Genomic DNA, 5,000 nt, shown 5'->3' with positions numbered 1-5,000 from the left:
ATGCAGAGCCGAAGAACTCGGGGCTTTCTAAAAAGTACAAAGATACGCGCAAAGATTGACTCATAGGCCTTGAATTGGAGAGGAAAGTTCCTACTCATGGTCTCCTAATAGGGTCCATTTTGCATACCAATACCCCCTTTAGGTGATTGCCACCAACCCAATTATTTTTCATTTCTGTAAAGTTGCCAGTATGACAACGACATGAGAGCATTTCTGATGACATAGTAGTCTTTTATTCCGATGTGACTTATTCCCATAAGATGTATAAATATTCAATACTCGCGGAGAAAAGACAGTTCCCTCTTTGTGTAAGGACATTTGTCTATTCAAGAGTCTTTGGCTTATTTTAAGGAAAAGAAAAAAATAAATTATTCTGTCTCCGAAGCAATTTTTTTTTAATTGTTTAGTAATTTATGTACATAACTTGCCATGAGAATAGTGTTCTTTTTGATATTTTCTCCATTACGGATTGTTCTCCACATAAAGAGTGCACAATTCTATTATCGGCTGTGATATTCCTTTGATTGGTTATTCCATCAAACCTGTTACTAGGGTTATTATTAATTGATGTCAATTGTGTGTCCATCCATCCATCTATCTCATTTCATAGCTTAGCGATCAGTTTCCAGGGTGGTTATTTCATATTGCAAATACTTGCTACACCAAAAATGACGGTATTGGTCGAAATACCACTGGATTTTGCCCCGATAAAGATCGAAGTACCTTTCAGAAGCAACTTGAAGACGAGCCTTGTCCCTTCCTTCCGCATCCTTCAATTTGTCGTACAATTTGAACATACCCATTGTATCCACAACACAGTACTGCAGAAGCTCCGCAGTAAATGGTCGTATCTCCCACGTTTCTTTATCGCCGCGTTTACATGCTTGCGCTCCCTTTTCTTTCATTTTGATCATTTCTTTATCTTGTACGTACAGCTCAAGGCAACGACGAAAGTCATAAGTGCTTTCAACTTCATCTGTTCTTTGACATCGGGGATTGCGCTTGATCGAGCTCATCTGGCTCCTTGTTGCAGTGCCTCGGCGCAGATGGAGAATTTTAAGCAGCTGAAGATCCAAGACTCCCATGAATTTCACGCGGAATTGATGCCAAAGGGCGTCTGAATCTTCACGGCAATCAAACATTAATTTCCCGCGGAATTCAGTTTGTCTTCTAAAATGTCGCTAAGGCCTCCACTGAAAACAGCTTTTCCCAATTTCAACGCATCAATGGTGTAAGTCTTTTCTTCTGTTGCGACTGTAATGATAGTCAGCGCACCCTTGCTGCTCAACGACAGGCCTTTGCTATCGACAGCTATAATGCCTTTACCTTCTGTGTTTCGTTTGAGTTCAGGGATGGCGTCTTCGAGACCAGCTTCATCATCTACCAGTCTGTAATCATAAGTGTTTTTGTAAGCCATTTGATATAAATCTTGGATTATTTAGGAAGCAACGGGAAGCATTGATCACCTGGTTTGCAGAATCTTCCTTTCTTTTCTTTAAAACGACTACACACCACCCTCTCCACCCCTTTGTCCTTCTTTCGCTCTTCTCCCCCATGAATTTTTGAGGTTGTCCCACCTCTGTCAGTGAACAAAGCCTTTATTGTAAAGGCAAGTGCTAGTATTAAATGTTATCGATCTCGGATATTGCATTTCTAGCTTTCGGATTAGCTCACTCAATCTTGGTTATCAGCTCAAATACCATAATGACCTTATATGGAAACTGATTGCGTCGGTCGTTTTGCAGCATCCTGTCCCTCTGTAAGTAAAACAGTTCAGAATTTAATGAACGCACTTATGGTTGTAGCTGGCTGCAGCCAACTCGGTGGTACACCCCTCGTTGGCTATTTACCACCTCATATCCAACACGCGATCACGGAAAATATAAGTAGGGACTTTAAGATTCAAGGACGCGACGTCTTCTGGGACGTCAGAACCGGGAGTAGCCTGGTACTAGAACGCCGTCCAAGCGCGCCAAATTCAACACAGTTAAAGGGAAACGGTCAGCTGTTGCACATGCGCACTGAAAACCATTGCTACTTTTGCTACTTCGTTGGTCAAGTTAGGAAAGAAGGGGTAGTTTCTAAAGAAACTGTGGTGCTGCGTCGGTGGGGAAGTAGTATACAAAAATTTGGTTTATCAACGGAGTTGATAATGTAAATTGACCACCGTACAGAGATTCTAAAAGCTGACGTTTCGAGCGTTAGCCCTTCGTCAGAGCGAATCGAGGGATTATGGATTACGTGTAGTTTTTATAGTAGAGTAGGAGCTACGCTATTGGTGGTAACATGGCAACGTGAAAAGTAGGAATATATTAGTTAAATGAAAAGCGTTCGTTAATACCGTGAGGATTAAGGGTGCCGATTTGAAAGATGAATTTTTGTTCCAGATTCTTGCGGCTTTCCGTCGTACCTAGATGTAGGGAAAGGCCGCAGATAGCCATGTTTTTTTTTGGAGTGGTTAGGCAGATTAAAATGGCGAGCGACTGGCTTAGATGCATCCTTGTCATTCTTCTCAACATCGCGAAGGTGTTCGCGGAATCGGTCACCTAGTCGTCTACCTGTCTCACCAATGTATAATTTATTGCATAACGTACAGGTTATGCAATAAATGACATTTGCGGAGGTACATGTGAAACGATCGGTGATCTTAACAGATCGCTTAGGTCCCGATATCTTGCTAGTGTTAACAATGAAAAGACAAGTTTTGCAACGTGAGCGCGCGCATTTGAAAGTGCCGGGTTGCTCGTTGGTTTTGAGCGCGCTTCTAACTAAAAAGTTGCCTACGTTTTTGTCGCGTTTGAATGAAATAAGTGGAGGTTGCGAAAAGATTCTACCAGTCTCGGGATCATTTTGGAGTAATTTAAAATTACTAAGAATGATGCTTTTGACTGCGTGATTATGAGGATGGAAAGTGAGGGTGAATGGAATTCTGTCATTCTTATCTTTCTGTGACGTTTGTAGTGACGACTGTCGATCAAATTGTTGGGCGCGATGATGGCCCGCTTTGACCACAGAGACAGGATAGCCACGTTTTTCGAAAAACTGGCACATCTCCTCTGATTTGCTGGAAAAATCGGAGTCATCACTACATAGACGTCGAAGTCTAAGAAATTGAGAATAAGGAATGGAGTTCTTGACATGTGATGGATGTGACGATGAATACAACAAATAACTGTGTGAATCAGTAGGTTTGTAGTGCACACTAGTACATAGCACGTTGCCTCTAATAGAAACTTTGATATCTAGGAAAGCCAATGAAGTTTCCGAAATTTCCCAGGTATATTTAAGAGCCGGATGAAAAGAGTTGACGGAGGTTATAAATTGATCGAGTTCTTCTCTGCTGGATGAAATAGCGCCGATGCAGTCGTCGATGTAGCGGCCGTAGAGTTCAGGTCAGGTTAGGAAAGGTTCATTATTTAAAAGGATGACCGGGTTGGGGGAAAAACCGACAGGGCTTGAAAAATGTTCTTGCGTTACGACGCGCGTTGAGTTTTTTCCTGGAACAAAGTGACCAGGTTTTTAACAAATGTTGACTTATCTATGAAAGTTGCAGCAGAAATGCAACAGTTGTTTGGTGAGAACAACATGTGGGAACTGTAGTCGTATTGAAATTCAACCAATAATTTGCAATACGTTCATATCAAATAAATATATAGATGTTATTTGCTAGCTGGGAGGTCCGTATAGCGAAAAACTGTGACCGCAGTCTTCAAAATGGTTTTTCAAGACCGAGGTCACAGTTCAGGCAGTATCAAATTTGTAATGTGGCAAAGAATAAAAAAAAACTCACCAAAGGAAAGTATAATTATTGAGGAATTTAGGCCAAAAATAGGAATATATCTGCCTGACATTAGATGTGACGTTGCCTTGGTAACGGCCATAATCCAAAAGTTGACACCTAAAAAATAAGCCTTATTATATCGGTACCAACACTGGTAAATCTCTACATGGAAAACTTTAAGAGAGGTTAAATAGGTTTCCTTTCGTAACTAGTGCCCTGTAGTGAGGGTATTCGCAGATACTCTAGGGAGCCACCTTAATTGCGACTTACAAACTGAACGTTTAAAAGAGAATTTTTTAAATTTAAATTCTATTTCCACGTCTCTTGTATAATAAAAATCTGCTTTGAAACACTTCTGTATGTGAACGGATTCGCTGTCAAAAAATGGAAATTTAAGGTCATTACACAAGCTCATGCAACGGCGCTAGGATTCCGCCCGGATTGGCAAGCAAGATAGAAAAGTTCCGCCCGCTCTCAGAGCCAATCAGATTGCAGGATTCGATGAATTCCGCCCGCTTGCGCATTGAGGGCCGGACGGGAATATATTTGGTCCGAGCTCATGGCGTACGGACCGAGCGCTGCGAGGTCCGTGCGCCAAGACCGAGGTCCAAGTATTTTCCTGGTCGGGCCAACCTAAGCTCAGTCAATAAGCAATTTATCACATGGGCTTTTTACACTATTCATGAGCACTTAGAATATGAAGTTTGGACAAAATAAGTAAGAAAAATTTGCGCAGAAAATGTATCTAATATGTTGTTTGCATTTGCTTTTCTGGTTGTAAATAACTTGGATGTGTAAAAGCGACGAAATAGTCTAAGATCAGTACGTGTTCCTAGCAGGGCCTGGCCTCACTGCAAGAGGACGACTCTGTATGACTTCAATATGTCTTCGTCTTCTTTTAAGAAAGTTCAAGAAGCCGTTCTTTTGTTTTATTATGAGGAAACACTTGATGACGAAGAATTTCTTTTGCTTTACGAAGCATGCAGTCCTGCAAATTTGTCTTTTCCTCGTGATAAATACGACCGATTTTTCGTCGTAAACAAAGACCCTGATGAACTTAAAGCAGACTTTCGTTTTGAAAAGGACGATATTCCATTTTACTTCAAGCTTTGAAAATGCCAGTAGCTATGGAACGCCAAGGGTGACAAAACTGTTAAAAAAGAATGTGGGCTGTGCCACTGAATATGTGCTGTAATGTTTTGTAAATGGGTTGAAAAAT

General features: G+C 41.2%; 2 protein-coding genes and 1 pseudogene across 2 annotated transcripts in view; 2 read left to right on the top strand and 1 right to left on the bottom strand.

Moving 5' to 3' along the window:
- The window catches only part of LOC137994917 (piRNA biogenesis protein EXD1-like), a 3,811-nt gene extending 3,423 nt beyond the window's left edge, over nucleotides 1-388 (top strand). Inside the window, exon 1 of the mRNA XM_068840491.1 lies at nucleotides 1-388. This exon is cut by the window's left edge and continues 3,423 nt beyond it. The gene's annotated coding sequence lies outside the window, so the exon portion shown is untranslated.
- LOC137997527 (cholesterol 24-hydroxylase-like) overlaps nucleotides 1-5,000 on the top strand; it is a 48,061-nt gene that overhangs the window by 14,620 nt on the left and 28,441 nt on the right. The window lies entirely within an intron of this gene.
- LOC137994267 (piRNA biogenesis protein EXD1-like) lies at nucleotides 612-1,417 on the bottom strand (annotated as a pseudogene).

The sequence above is a fragment of the Montipora foliosa genome, chromosome 3 (assembly GCF_036669935.1).
Source record: "Montipora foliosa isolate CH-2021 chromosome 3, ASM3666993v2, whole genome shotgun sequence".
Classification (NCBI taxonomy): Eukaryota; Metazoa; Cnidaria; class Anthozoa; order Scleractinia; family Acroporidae; genus Montipora; species Montipora foliosa.
Note: the sequence above shows the minus strand (reverse complement) of the source record. Positions and strands in the feature narration are given on the sequence as shown.